This window comes from Ahaetulla prasina, chromosome 4, assembly GCF_028640845.1.
Source record: "Ahaetulla prasina isolate Xishuangbanna chromosome 4, ASM2864084v1, whole genome shotgun sequence".
Lineage (NCBI taxonomy): Eukaryota > Metazoa > Chordata > Lepidosauria > Squamata > Colubridae > Ahaetulla > Ahaetulla prasina.
Window position 1 is genome coordinate 29,310,442 of NC_080542.1, and position 16,550 is coordinate 29,326,991.

Below are 16,550 nucleotides of genomic sequence, written 5' to 3' on the forward strand. Positions count from 1 at the left end.
AAACGAGTCCCTAACATGAAGAATGACGCAAGACCCACACTCATGAGTGCCACACAGCATTTCACCACCACACATCCACACGGAAAGCAGACTCAAACCCACACCGATGATGAAGCACGACCACGGACCAGAAGCCAGACCGCAGCTGCATCATTAGCCATTTCAAACCCCTCCAATCCATACATGCAGCATACTGACACCCACCATGAAGATGTAGCATGACCATGAACGCGAAGCCAAACAACAGCAATGCAGCTCAACAACTCAAATCCCCCTGCAACTCAGCACAACCAAGCCCCCACCCACCCAAACAGAACACCCCCCATCCAATCAGAGCACAGCCAGCCCCACCATCCAATCAGAGCACAGCCAAACCCCCAACCAATCAGATTACACCTCCACCCAATCAGAACACAGCCAAGCTCCCAACCAATCAGTTCAAATCCCCACTAGCAGTTAAAAGGAAGAAAGAGCTGCGATCACACATTGTTCCTAGAAGCACAAAGCTGTAAACACCAGCCTGAAGATGACAAATGAGACTTTGTCAAAACATCGCCAAGACACTTCCAATTTTACATGGGAGAAAACCTGAATAACCAAAGACCTACACACACACACACACACACACACACACACACACACACACACAATATATATATATATGTATGTAGGTAGGTCTTTGGTTGTTCGGGTTTTCTCCCGCGTAAAAGTGGAAGTGTCTTGGCGATGTTTCGACGAAGTCTCATTCGTCAGCTTCAGGCTTCAGCTTCATGCTTCTGGGAGCAATGTGTGATTGCAGCTGTTTCTTCCTTTTTAACTGCTAGTGGGGATTTGAACTGATTGGGTGGGAGCTTGGCTGTGCTCTGATTGGATGGGTTTTTTTGTGTTCTGATTGGCTGGGGGTGTGTCCTGTTTGGGTGGGGGCTTGGTTGTGCTCAGATTAGTCTGAGTTGCAGGGGGATTTGAGCTGGTGAACTGCATTGCTGTTGTTTGGCTTCGTGTTCGTGTTCGTGCTACATCTTCATAGTGGGTGTCAGTCTGCTGCATGTATGGATTGGAGGGGTTTGAAATGGCTAATGTTGCAGCTGTGGTCTGGCTTCTGGTCCTTGGTCGTGCTTCATGATCAGTGTGGGTTTGGTCTGCTTTCTGGGTGGATGTGTGGTAGTGACATCCTGTGTGGACCTTGTGAGTGTGAGTGGTCCAACACCTTAAAGCCACAGGACACGATATTGACTTTAAAAAGACCAGAACTATCACCAAAACTGAACACTTTAACAACAGAATAATCAGAGAAGCCATCGAGATAGAAAAACGCCCACACAGCATGAACAAACGAGATGATACCTCCCACCTACCAGCCATTTGGAAACCCACCCTTATTGACAAACGAGTCCCTAACACGAGGAATGACACCAGACCCATACTCACGAGGTCCACACAGGATGTCACCACCACACATCCACCCAGAAGCATGAAGCTGAAGCCTGAAGATGACGAATGAGACTTCGTCAAAACATCGCCCAGATACTTCCAATTTTACACGGGAGAAAACCCGAACAACCAAAGATCTACATACAAACACCCGCGAAAACCTCAGAAATAAATAAATATATATATATATGAGAATGGCCAGGAAAGATTTCTCCAAGAAGCAACTTGTTTATAAATCATTGGTCAGTGTGGTGATCTAAATGTTCATGGATCTAATCTTCTTAAAGATCCCAAAGTGCATATTTGGTTGTTTAGAAAAAATATACCCCTAATGGGGAAGATTGGCCCTGAAAATGATGGAAATGAGACCCAGGTCACGGAGTCATAGGAATTACAATAATAGAGTTGGAAGTGATCTCAGAGATCTTCTAATCCAACCCACTGCACTAACAGGAGATCCTTTATTATTTCAGACAAATAGTTGTCCAGCCTCTTTTTGAAAGCCATCAGTGATGAAACATCTACAACTTCTGATGGCAAGCTATTCCATTGGTTGATTATTCTCACTGTTAGGAGTTTCTCCTTAATTCTAGGTTGTTTCTGTCCTTGGTTATTTTCCAATCATTGTTTCTTGTCTTGCCTTTTAGTGCTTTGAAAAATAATTTGACCCCCTCATCTCTTCAAATATTGGAACAGTCCTGTCAAACCACCCCTAGCCTTTCTTTGCTTTAGTCTAGATACACCCAATTCCTGTAACCGTTCTTGATATGTTTTAGTCTCCAGAACCTTTGTCATTCTTGTTGCTCTTCTCTGCACTCTTTCCAGAGACTCAGCATCTTTTTATACCACGTTGATCAGAACTGGATGCAGTTTTCCATTTGGAAGACGCATCCAATCATTTGTACCCACATGGAACCCAAAACACCTCTAATAATTACTCCTAGTAGTTTCATATAGATCATCAGAAATTTCTCTAATGGAATCCACTAAATCTACTGTCTCAAACCTGACAATCTAATACTTGCATCACCATAAGCCTCCCGCACTCTCAAGTCCCACCTCCCTAAGGGAGAAACAACTAGATTTAAGAAACAAATGACAAGGAGCTTAGTAGGATCTCTTCCAATGTACAAAGTTTATTGAAGGCATCAGGTTTCATGAAGTGCATCTTACTTTAACAGATGTATATAGTGGCTAGACTGATTTATTTTTATTTAGTCATTTAAATAATGTTTATGTTTACTCGTATAAAAATAGTGTACAAAAATAGCAAACTGTAATGTAGGAATTTAAGTGCTATGAAGCTCAACTGAAATTCTTCCTGATCAGGCTACAATGGAATCATATCGGGGAAAAAGAGAGGTGTGCATTAGTGTCAAAGTGGAAAATGGGCCTAGAAAACATGGAGACTTCAATGTGTCTGCACAAGCAATGTGCAGCAAGCAATGACTATATTGTCTTGACCACAATGGATTATTGAGACATTCTTAGTACATATATTCTAAGAACCTTCTATTCAATATACCCTTGACAAAGAATTCCACAACATATAAATATAAATTATTAAAAATGAAAATTTTAAAGAAAAGATACTCAAGTGAATAATAATAGAAATAAATACTTTTGTTTACATTATTTGTAATTCCTCTTAACAAATTGCTCCTGGGTGTTTAGTTCTGGCTTAATAATTATTACATAACATTTAGGGAAATATATACAGCCTAGTAAACCAGCACTGGAAGCCAAAATCGAGAACCACAATATATTTGAGAAAAGAAAAGTTTCATTTATTAAGAGTTTCTCTTAATAAGTTGTTCCTTGTTGTTTAGCTCTGGCTTAAATATAATTATGTAACATTTGGGGAAATATATGCAGCCCAACAATCCAGCACTGGAAGCCAAAATAGAGAAAACCTCCACAGCCACCATGTATTTGCCTTTGGTGCTCAGGTAGGATGGAACAAAAGAGAGCCACACACTGCAGAAGATCAGCATGCTAAACGTAAGACATTTGGCTTCATTGAAACTACTGGGAAGTTTCCTTGAGAAAAAAGCTACTATGAAACTGGCAGCTGCCAAAAAGCCCATGTAGCCAAGAACACAGTAGAACATGGTAGCAGAACCTTCATTGCACTGCATTATCATCTCCTCAGTTTCTGAATGGTTATCAACATCAGGGAAAGGGGGATATACAAAGAGCCACACCATACAGATGCCTGCTTGAATCAAGGAACAAGTAAGAACAATGGAGGTGGTCAGGCCTTTTCCCACCCATTTCCTCATCCTGGATCCTGGCTTGGTGGCCATGAAAGCCAGAACCACAGTGATAGTTTTTGTCAACACAGAAGACACAGCCACTGAGAAGATGATGCCAAAGCTAATTTGCCATAGGAGACATATTATACGACGTGGTGCAACAAGGAACTGCAGTGAGCAAAGGAAGCAGAGGAGGAGGGTAGAATATAGGTGAGGTTTCGATTGTTGGCCTTGACAATGGGAGTATGGTGATACTTCAAAAATGTTGACAGCACCAATATTGTGCAAAAAGAAAAAAAGAGAGCCAGAATAAGTAGACTTCTCCCCATTGGTTCTTCATAGGATAAGAAAGATATTCTCTTTGGAATACATGAATCTTGATCATTGCTTGGATATTGGTCTTCTGGACATTCAGAACAATCATCCATATCTGTAAGAATTTTTTTAAAAAAAAAACCCGTTTATTCCTGTATTATAATTCCATTATGCTTTTTATTGTATATGATTTTTTAGTGTCTTTCTTTTTCATCCATGACTTCATCCATGACACCAATATTTTCAGCTTGTTTTTTTACTTTCTTATTGCTATCTTTAAACATTTGGTATAATGGTTAATAAATGAAATTAAGAGAGTAGTAATGGGCCCATTAATTATTTGGGATAAAATTTATTTAATAGCAGAATTTTAATCCCCAAACTCTCTTAATATTACTTTATGATTACGTGATAAAAGATCAGTATCTACTGTTTCTCTATCTATGTTGTATCTATTCAAATTCTTCAATAAAAATTTGAATAGAAACAATATAGATAGAGATAAAGCTCTAAACTGTGTGCTCCATGTATGAAGAAGAATTTGATTGGACAGATTGAGCAAATACTTAAGATTAATTTCCAAGCCTACATGGAAATGAAAATATAATTGTTTTTGGGGAGGCAGGATTCAGAGATGGCTGATCAGTTGTAGATAATATCCCTGTATAACATCTTTTCAGGCAGATATGTGTGAAAAAAATAACTTTCCTAGATTTTATTTTTGCTTTTGATTCTTAATTTTTGGAGGAGAAAAACTTTCAGATGTGTTGAGAGGCATAAGCGCACCTTATCATTGGCAGTTCTACATCCCTTTGAAAAGTGTCTAGAAACTCTAGTTGGTTCAAAATGCAACATCCCACATGGTTTTGGACAGGCCCAGTTGTGAATATGTAAATTTGCTTCTAGGTACAATTTGAGGTACTAGTTACTTTTAAAGCCTTACATGGCTTGAGATCAGGTTTTCTGAAGGACTGTATCTCCCTAGTTACAGCAGGGAGGCAGAAAATATTGCTTCTTCCAAGGAGGTATATCTAGTGGGATCCAAAAGAAGGGCCTTCTCCATGGTGGCTCCCTCTCTTTAGAAAATCATTCCCTAGGTCCTATTTTGACACTCTTTCACAAAGTCCTGAAGATCTGGTTTTGCCAATAGGCTTGGGGAAGCCAAAGTGGGATGGCAGTCATCAAGCTGATTGCTGTCACCAAGGAGGTGATGTGGTTATTGTTTTTATCATTGTATATTGGGTTTTTATTTTTTGTAAGCCATCCAGAGTCACTGACAGTGAGTGGGTGGGCATGTTAATTTTCTAAATAAATAATATAAATAGGTAAATATATTTTTTTTCTGAAGGAATGATAAGAGATTGGTTTGTCATTAAACTACTGAAAAGAAGAGTTTCTCAAGCATTTCCAGTCCTTTAAAGCAAATGTTGTAAAATATAAGTTAATGTGTTCCTTTTTATCAGCTGACATTGTGAGAAAGCCATGATGCCCAATTCAGGTAATACAATCCAAGGAAAATAAATTTCCATTAATAACTCTTTCTCCTTTCTTTTAAGAGAAAGTAGAGGGGAAAATTCTCCTAATAAATGCAGGTAGTCCTTGACTTACAACTATTTATTTAGTGATCATTCAAAGCTGTAATGGCCCTGAAAAAAGTGACATGTGACCATTTTTCATGAGTATGACTGTAGCAGCATCCCCATGGACACATGATCAAAATTCAGAGGCTTGGCAACTGGTTCATATTTATGACTCTTGCAATTTTCCAGGGTCATGTGATTCTGTTTTGCTACAGTCTAACAAACAAAGTCAATGGGCAAGCCAGATTCACTTACTAACTGAACAATGCAGTCATTAACTTAACAACTTGGTTGGTCGCCACGATGTAAAAAAGATGTTGAGACTCTAGAAAGAGTGCAGAGAAGAGCAACAAAGATGATTAGGGGACTGGAGGATAAAACATATGAAGAACGGTTGCAGGAACTGGGTATGTCTAGTTTAACAAAAAGAAGGACTAGGGGAGACATGATAGCAGTGTTCCAATATCTCAGGGGCTGCCACAGAGAAGTGGGAGTTGGGCTGTTCTCCAGAGCACCTGAGGGTAGAACAAGAAGCAATGGGTGGAAACTGATCAAGGAAAGAAGCAACTTAGAACTAAGGAGAAATTTCCTGACAGTTAGAACAATTAATCAGTGGAACGACTTGCCTGCAGAAGTTGTGAATGCTCCAACACTGGAAATTTTTAAGAAAATGTTGGATAACCATCTGACTGAGATGGTGTAGGGTTTCCTGCCTGGGCAGGGGGTTGGACTAGAAGGCCTCCAAGGTCCCTTCCAACTCTGATGTTATGTTATGTTAACTGTGGCAAGAAATGTCATAATATGGGGCAAAACTCACTTAATAACTTTCTCACAACTATTCATAAAAGAATATAACCCAATTTCCATACTTACGTATTAATGGATCTGCTTGGGATATCCTGCAGAATTAAAATATCTTATTTCATAATTTCTCTTACCAATCAAGCTTGACATCTTTCCTTTAGGACATGGAAGACAATCATAGCAGCAAAATTGTTTTCCCTCCTGCTTTCTCCTGAAATTACCAGGGAGGCATCTCTTAGTACATAGAGAAATAGGTAATGTCTGGCCCAGAAATAGGGGAAAATATATCTATTAGCAATCTTACAAATTATTAGCATACAAAAAAAAGTTACGTATTTAAAAAATCATATGGCTCTTGTTTTTACAATTAAGAGGTAGCCAATTTACTAAGCAATTGATATATCTGAAATTCATAAGCAGTAGAAAGCAACTTTTAAATAAGTTCAAATCTCTCTGCAATGTGGAGTCATTGGTACTCTTGGAGCTTGGTTGTATTTTTACAGTTGTTTCCATACTCAATTAGGTAATAACTCACAATTCAAAACATATATTACAATTAAATTAAAAAACATTTTAAAACAATGAAAATACTAAAAAGCATTAAAACAATAAAAAAACTGCCTAATTCATCGAAGTTAGATATCTGTCTCATTAACAATTTAGTCAGGAGGTGGTGCTCTTGGTGCATGTAGTGACCCAGGCTCAAGAGCATAACCAGTTTTTTAGAGCTCTATGAAAGGCTTGGGGCATTGTAATATTCAAAGGGAGGATGTTCTACAGAGGAGGCGCTACTGCTGAAAAAGTTAACCTTCTAATCCCTGCCAGCCGACATTCTTTGGCTGATGGAATGTAGAGCATGCCCATCCTATTTTATCTGGTCGGACAGTAGAAAAGAATATAGAAAAAAGACACTCAATCAGATACCCAGTCCAAAGCCATGTAAGGCTTTATAGGTAACCACCAGAACCATAAATTGCACCTGGGAGCACAATGGCAACCAGTGGAGTTGACTCTGAGGAGTGAGGAATGGTGTTATGTCTGCCATATATCTGACACCAATTACTTCCCGTGCAGCGGCATTCTGCATCAGTTGACCAAATGTTTTTCAAGGACAGCTCCTCATAGAATGTGTTACAGTAGTCTAATCTAGAGGTTACAAGGGCATGAGCTACTGTGATCAGGGCCTCCCAGTCCAGGTATGGATACAACTGGTGCAACACCTGAAAGTGTGCAAAGGCCGTCCTGACCACTGCTGCCTCCTATTCCCTTCTTGACATTGCTTACTATTTTATCCAGTGCAACTGCAAAAACACAAAAAGAGTAGGTTTATGTTTCATTTATACAGGTGACCCTTGACTTGTTCACGCTGATGTTCACATGATCCTGGGATGCTGCCACCATCATAATTATATCTCAGTTTCCAGCCATCCAAATTTTGATGACATTATTGTGGGGAAAGTTTCAATGGTCACAAATGTGAAGACCTATCACAAATTACATTTTTCACTACCACTATAACTTTGAATAGTCACTAAATGAATAGCTGTAAATCAAGGACCACCTGTACATTAAATAACATCCAGGTGTAATTACCTGCTTTTGGAACCTACTTGGTTGAAAGTTCTGTGCCAGGCGATGGCTTCATCATGAATGATGAGCTTTTGGTCCTCTGAAATCCAGGGACTCAGTTTCCCAACTTTCACTCGACGGAAGGACTGGTTGGGGAATGTGACCCAATTTATAACATCAAATCCAACTATCAGTTCCCTCTGCTGATCAAACAAAATCTCATCTCCCACAGTGTTATTAAATGAAATGCTTTTTAGAAACCGGTGGAGCTGAATATCAAATAATACACAAAAATTGGTCAGAATGTCATTAATGAGTAAACTTTCCTAATATGGAACAGCATCTCATTAAGAAACTTCCAATATTCTGATAGTTACATCTTTCCCTGAATACATTGCATTTTTTTTAAAGATTCTATTGTCATCTAAAAATGGTCCCAAGATAGTCTATCACTTTTTATTTAATGTAAAAAGGAGAATGAAACTTTTCCTTTCTTCTAATGAAAATCTAATTAGAATTAAAAATCTGGAATAATTTTTAAAAGTATGGATGGCTTCGCTTGAGTGAGCTCTAAGAAGCTTCACAGAAGATGAGAAGAAGCTTGAGGAAACTTGATGGCTATCAAGAATAGTTCTTAATCTTCATGACTGCTACTTCCTATTAGAATAAAGGATGAGAGCTCAAGTCCATACCTGCCATGGATGTTGAATCTGAAGATTTAGTTTTCCTCTGCACAGATTTCTTTCCTGTTTTTGTTCAATCTGCAAAGCATGTAAAGCATAAGCTACAACATAAACTGCATTGTATATATTGTAACTGTGTCCTGTCATGCTCATTTCAAAAAAGGCACCCGGGACATCCTCCAATTTCTCCATCAGAGTAAAAATGTCACCATCTTTGTCATTCTCCAAGGATCTGGGAAAGGAACAGTCAAATGCATGTACCCACACATCTTTGATAAAGCCATCTTCTTTTGATGAGAAATGGTCCCTTGTCTGAACAGAGTGTTGAAATCCAGGAATTTCTTTGGAGTGAACTGAAAAGGACAGGGAACCATGAATATCTTGAATATCCCAGCTTCTTTGGTAAAACACTGACACAAGATCCATCTGAGAGGCCATGATCCACACCTTACCTTTAGGCTCTAAGGACACTAGTTCCATTTTAGGAAGCTGCAGTAGTAACCTCAAATGTAGAAGTGTTCTTTCATAGACAATCACTGCTTTGGCTTTGCTGTTCATTGAAAGATAATATGTTTCTGCTAGCCATTCTAGATCTTCAGAAAAACTGCTGATATAAATCGGTCTTATCGTTTTTAGGAAGGCAATACAAATGCCATGAAGAGGAAACATTGAAAATGTCATTCTCACAAATCTTCCATCATCATCTTCTTTTACAAGAATCCCAACCCAGGTCCATCCAAAGTGCAAAAGCAGATAACACAAACCTTTGTATTCATAACTTTCATCAGGGACCATTTGATAGAAGGAAAATGATTCACTTTGATCTGGCATTGCTGGATGTGACCCATATATTATCTACATAAATTAAAAGAATAATAATTAGAAATTTAGAGAATGGAAGGAAATTTACTGATTTTTTTCCATGAAAATAAATAAATGATGGACTAGACTTCCTAAAATTTAAATTTAAATTTTAAAAGGTTATCATTGTATACAAAAATTAAGATTGCATTTTGTATTATATCCAAATAGACATTTTAAGCCTGTTTTTTTGTAATAAAAAATTCTTTGAATGCTACATTTTTAGGTAAAATCCTTTAAGTTGAAGGGGAAAAAATGAGAGAAATATCATCATATGTTATTGTGTAAGAAATAAGGGTTTTTTTTCCTTAGCTTCTCTTTAAGAAAAATAAATTGTATTATATCTGTGACAAGTATATGTGATTTATGAACTTTTTTTATTGAACTTGCATGCTGTGAATAGTTACCACTTTAAAATAAATATCCTTATATCACTATATTTTATGATTGCACCGCTGGATTCCTTAATTTCATTTTTAAAAATCTTTTATTTACTTATATGCTTTATTAATTTTATTAAAGGATAAATATATAATGTTTCCAAGTTACAGAAATGCAAAAAGATCAAATATGGCATAATATAATCTCATGACTCATCACACCTCCTACCTGTGGGACTTTGTAGATTTTCAAGATATCTCCCATGAAAAGAGAGGTTTCAGAATAAAGAGCTCCAATGACTGCGACCAGGTTGTTCTGGAAGCCACATTTATAATTCGGGATCAGTCTCTTCAGTGGTGAAAAAAGTTTCATTGTGGCATGATAAGTCCATGTTCCATCATAGCTGTCAAAAATATTGAAGCCCAAGGTGATATTGGGCAAGATCTGAGGGTTTTCATTGATCTCCTTTACAGCAAATATTAAAGCTAAAATATGCTGATAAAACTTAGTCTGGACCCTGCAATGAAAAAGCATTGTAAGAGATATTCTGTATCTAACAAAAAGTATTGCAGCAAACGTAACATCCATCAAACCATTTGGTTCTTGAAAGCAACATTTGATCTATCATGCCAATGGAATAAACTTTATCACAAAATCACAATGTCACTCAACTAGTCACTCAACTAGTGAGTGACATTGTGGACTGACACTAAATCAATTCACATTTCTCAAAATATTGCTTGTTTCTAAGTCTGAGTCACATTTTCTGGTTCATGCCATTTTTGGGTTCTATACTGCTTGTTGGTTTCTTTTGTTTTTGTAATTCTAGTAGCTGAAGAGAAAGACATCCATTTTGAAGTCCCATAGCCTTTCTTAGGAAAGAGATCTCTATGATTAATAACATTTTCTGCCTCATCTTGTATTTTGAGGTCAGCAAAGTGAAATTGTTAAAGGCTGGCTGCAAGACTATTGAAAAGACTTTGAAAGGTGGAGACATAATTAAATATTTGCCATCTCAGGGAACCAGATAATATCATTAATTTATGTTTGTATATATGCAGGGGTATGCCGCTGTATTGTTATTGAGATATACATGATTTTAAGAACCTATATTAATTTGACAGGATTAATAATTTAGGTTATTAAAAATATACTTTAATTTATAACAAAAATATAAATATTTTACTGTCTAAGATGCCTTTCAACATCACTTTTTATCATTGTAGATAATAAATTAGTAAATGTACATGCACTGTGTGGATGGTATATAATTTAAATTAAAAACAGGGTATTAATATAAAAACCATTATTATAACTAACCATATTTTCAAGTTTCAGCACATCTTAAATCTTCCCTGTGGAAAAACAGGTTGGTTTGAATTATTTTTCCATGATAAAAATTTCTGGCCATTTCCTTAAATATTGCTATTTCTATACCAAATCCAATCAGTTAGTTAAGTGAGGAAGACTTCAATTAGTGAATTTGTGGTTTAATCTCTTTCTTAAATCAGCTAATTTAATTCTCTCCAGAAATCCAGTGAAAATGAATAAGAATAAAACAAAATCACCATCTCTTTAATGATAACCTGGAAAATTTACTTATTTCACCCCATAACTAATTCTATTGCTTTGGAGTTTATTATTCCAGAATAAAATCTGGAATACTAAACTTTATTATATAAAAATCTTACATGGGTTCTCTTATAAAAGAATGGTGGGGATCTTCAGAAAATGTAGCTGGATCTGGAGGCATGAAGACAAGAGAAGTGATAGCACCATGGTGAGGTCACGGACTGGAAATAATTGTGAAGAATAGGGAGAGGATCATTAACTTTGCAATTTTTCATAGCAGACTTGTAAACCACATCAGTCAAGAATAGAAGCATAACAATCAAGATCATTATGCCAAACATATGTCCACAATAGAATTGTTGGATAAAGTTTAGAATCTTCAAGGTTACATAAGAAGAGTCACCTACTCTTCACAATGCTTAATTTCTTCTGAAACTCAGAAAGCAAGTCCTAATTACTATTCTGATAGCATTTCACTATAACTAGACTAGCTCCAGTTGGAAACAGCCAGAGATTTTTTGTACTGCTCACAAACAGTAAATTTTGTTCTTGCTATTGCATAAATATTCAATATCTGGGCTTTAAATGCAACCAGAATTCGGAATTAGTAATAGTGCTGCCAATTATATATGCTGCTAATTATATATGGAGAAAAAATGGCAATAATTAATTTTTTATTTCTCTATAGTATTGTGGAAAAAAAAGTTTTCTCATGTGTAAATAGTTACTATTCCAATCTGCTGATAAATGTCATTTTCAAATGAACCAACTTCAAAGAAATCAATTTATGAATGAAAGAACATTTTTTAAGGGAAAGAGAGTGTTTTCCTTCTTTTTAGCACATATATTTAGTATTGAGTCAGAATGTCCAAAGATGTCTTTGTCTCCAATTGGGGTGCAATTCAGAACGAAGTTAATGCATGTGGAAGTTCAGGACCCTTCAATGTGCACATGTGCTTAAAATCAATTCTAATTTTTTAAGATGCTTGACAAGTAGTCATTGTGTAACAGTTACAAGTTATACTGAGACGGGAATGGCCGAGTGATCCCTAAATCCATAAGTTGTTCTCCCTTTAATAGGTTACCTGTACTTTTTACCTATCTCTTGATATACAATTGCCTTATATTTTATATACCTTATGATTAGCCTCTTTGTAACCCCAATATAAAAGAGGAACTAAAGGTACCAGCTGTACCGGAACATTTCTGAAACTTACAAGAAATGGAACATAACAGGAAGCCATGTGGGTGGTGTATGATATTTGCTCAACCGTTACCATGTTAGGATATTAGGTGCTTTTTGCTACACGCAATGTATTGTTTGACATGAAACTATATTTTCTGTAATTTTCCATAGTTACTTCTGCTTTTTGAATTAAGGTCTATAAGAACACCTGCTCGGGCGTATCCCGGGCAGTCCAGATTTTGCTGGTTGAACGCACTGGGCTCTGATGCATCATTAAAGTCTGTTTCTCTCACCTTCCTGGTCTCGAGTCTTTCTATTGGTAACATGTGGCAGTGACTGGACACTTGGACTTTGCTGCTACATTTCTGGCGAGCCAGCCAGGAGACTGAGGGGTCTTGGGACCCTCTGGACTGTCCACCCCGGTGTCGGGGTTCATCTTGTCAAGAGGAACTTCCCAGCGCGCACGGACAACTTGATCCGAGGGACTTCCTGGGGACGGGGTGACTCCGGCAGCGGCGGCTGACATCTCCAAGAACCAGTTGAGAAGGCGCAGAGACCAGGCCCTGTTAACAACTAGTTACGTGGTGGTGGGAACCCCAAAAGGCAAGTATCTGGGGTTACTGGTGTATTTATCCGTGCTCAGAAGGTAGAGCGGACAGAGAGGCCTGATCTCCCTCTCTTTCCAGGGTAATACGTGGTGGTAGAAAAAAGGTGGGTGGCTTGTTTTTAGGTGTGTGTGTGTGTGTTTGTTTGTGTGCGTGTCATCCGCAGTTCCCACAGGAGACCGTGATCGTCCGGGTCCTTGGGTCGGATGAGTTTGTGTGGACAGGACATCCTCGTGTTTTTCTGAGAGAAAAGGACCCCTTACCTTTCTCTCATCCCTTTCCCCTTGTTATTCTGTCTGGGACCCTGGGTGGATCATGGGAGGTGGAGAAAGTGTTCCCTTGACACCTTTACAATGTATGCTCAAGAATTTTAAGGCAGGTTATATGACTCAGGACTATGGCATTGAGTGGAGTAGGCGAGTTGAGGCGTTTTTGTGAGGCAGAATGGCCGACCTTTGATCTCGGCTGGCCTGACAAGGGCACTTTAGATGTTAATATTGCCCTTAAGGTCCACCAATTGGTGTTTCATCCAACTGAGGGCCATCCAGACCAGGCTCCTTATATTGATGTCTGGTACAATCTTCTGAGGAGACCCCCCCCTTGGCTTTTGAAATGCAAAAATCAACAATGCCTTCTGATGGTGTCCCGGAATCTGCCTGAAAAAGAGACTAAGAGACGATTGCCAACTCCCCCAATCCTTGCAAGCGCCCCTGAAGAACTTCCACATCCGCCACCATATATGCCTCCTCATAGTTTGGATACTTTTCCAAGAAGGCGTTTGAAGTCTTCACCCTCAAGTCACCTGTCCTATGGCAGAAGGGAAGTTACTGGATCTGTTGTGACTGTCCGGTCCCTGACATCTAGTGGCCATGGAGCAGAGAGACGGATGTTATGTTCCCCTGTGAGTTCCTTTAAAGGATCCCAAGACTTGACCCTAACACATGACCCAGATATGCCTCCACTTGAGGGATCAGAAGAAGGGGAAGAAAAGGGGGCTGAGGCGGCAGTGGCTTCCCCAGAGAGAGAAGATTCTCCGGTGGCTGCACGAACTAGGTCCAGGACTGACCCGCCGTCGCCCTCTGTCTTCACGGCTCCTTTGAGACAAGTGGATCAGTTATTAGTGGATAGGGACGATCCCAATAAGGTGGCAACTACTCCTCTCTTCCAGCATGTTCCATTTTCGACTTCAGATTTGTTGAATTGGAAATTCCACTATGGTCCTTATAGTGACAAACCCAATGAAGTGGCGGATCTTGTCAAAACAATCATTGACACTCACAATCCATCCTGGATGGATTTGCAACAACTTATGGGGACTTTGTTTAATCCTGAGGAAAGAGAAAAGATCCGAGTTGCTGCCACCCAGATTTTAAAGCCGGATGTGCCAGTTCCGTATAATCTCATGGACTGGGTTGAGCGAAGGTTCCCGTCTGCCGACCCTAAGTGGGACCCGTATGACAACCGTCACATGGCTGAATTACAAGAATATCAGAGACTATTTGTTCAGGCAGTAAGAGCGGGAGGGAAACCGGCTACAAATATGTCAAAACCTTCCTTGGTTATACAGGAGCCCAATGAGAGTCCTGAAGCCTTTTACTCTCGTTTGATTGATTCTTACCGTATGTATACCCCCATTGATCCAATTCTGCCAGAAAATGCCAGAATGTTAGCAATGGCCTTTATTTCACAAAGCGCCCCAGATATTAGGAAAAAACTCCAGAAACTCGAAGGGGCATTGGGCAAGCCACTGAGTGAATTGATGGAGGTCGCTAGAAAGGTTTTTGTTAATCGGGAAGTTCGTGAAGAACAAAAGAAGGACCAGAGGATGCAAAAGAAGGCTGAATTGTTGGCGGCTGCCATGATGAGTGGACCCAGAGATGGCAGAGGTCTCCGGGGCCGAGGGACGGGAAGGACTTTGGGGCCTAATCAATGTGGCATATGTAAACAGGAAGGCCATTGGAAAGGTGAATGTCCCAATAAGGAAGATTTTGCCCGTCCTAGTAGCCGCCCCTGGAGTCCCCCTACTGGATTGCGAGGTGTTCGAAGAGGTCCTCAAAGGGGTCGAGGTCGCCGTGGCCTATTCCCGAGATCTCCCCTCCTCGGTTTGGCCGAGGCGGAGGAGTGGCAATGAGGCCGACCGGGTTTGGGGCGCCTCCCGAACCTGTGGTCCGCTTGACAGTTGGAGGCAAGGCATCCCTTTCCTTGTCGATACTGGTGCGACTCGATCTGTTTTGACTCTACCCTTGACTCAGCCGTCCACTTCTTCTATCAATATCCAAGGTGTGAGTGGCGAGGCAGTTGAAAGACCTTTTCTACAGCCCCTTCATTGTGTTGCAGGGGGCCACACCATTAGTCATCAATTTGTTTATATGCCAGACTGCCCTATGCCTCTTTTGGGTCATGACTTACTTTGTAAATTGCGGGCGCAAATCTCCTTTTCAGAAGATGGCTCAATGCATTTGAAATATGGCAAAGTTAATCTGGATATTCCCCGGGAGGAAGTGTGGAGATTGATGGTGGCCGTGGACGCCCCGCAGGGTGGGAAGTGGATGGACTTTGCTGTTCCCCACCTGTGGGCGGAAGATAATCCTCCAGGTTTTGCTGGCCACCATCCTCCTATTGTGATTGAGGAAATTCCCCGAAGGAATCCAGTCCGAATTCGTCAAAGAGCCTATCCCAGACACATTGTCGCGTCCATTCAGAAAGTTATTGAGACTTACCTTACTTATGGCATTCTGATACCAATAGACTCACCATGGAACACTCCCATTTTACCAATCCCTAAAGGAGATGGCCACTTTAGGATGGCGCAGGATTTGAGACGTGTTAATGACGCAACTGTCACCATCCACGCGACCGTGCCCAACCCATATGTTCTTTTGGGACTAATACCCCCTACTGCTTCTTGGTTTTCGGTCATCGATTTAAAAGACGCTTTCTTCACAATACCTATTCACCACCAATCTCAGCACTTGTTTGCCTTTGAATGGGAAAGCCCTATAACCGGACGGAAACAACAATATACCTGGACTCGTTTACCACAGGGGTTTAAGAATTCTCCCACACTGTTTGGGGCTGCACTTGCTCGGGATTTGGAGGCTTTGGAGATCCCTCCTCCTGATGTTGTCTTACAATATGTTGATGATCTCCTTGTGACTGGGACTTCTGAAGACGTTTGCTGGGAGAACACTTCCCTTTTACTACATCTTTTACAAGACTTGGGTTACAAGGCCTCCAAGAAGAAGGCCCAGTTGGTTTTACCCAAGGTCCGGTATTTGGGTTATGATATTCAGCAAGGCAGCCGCACC

The 16,550-nt window shown here is 39.7% G+C and overlaps 1 pseudogene; it reads right to left on the reverse strand.

Moving 5' to 3' along the window:
- Window positions 1-3,221: 3,221 nt before the first annotated feature.
- Window positions 3,222-13,516, reverse strand: LOC131198115 (vomeronasal type-2 receptor 26-like; annotated as a pseudogene).
- Between the last annotated feature and the right edge of the window lie 3,034 nt (window positions 13,517-16,550).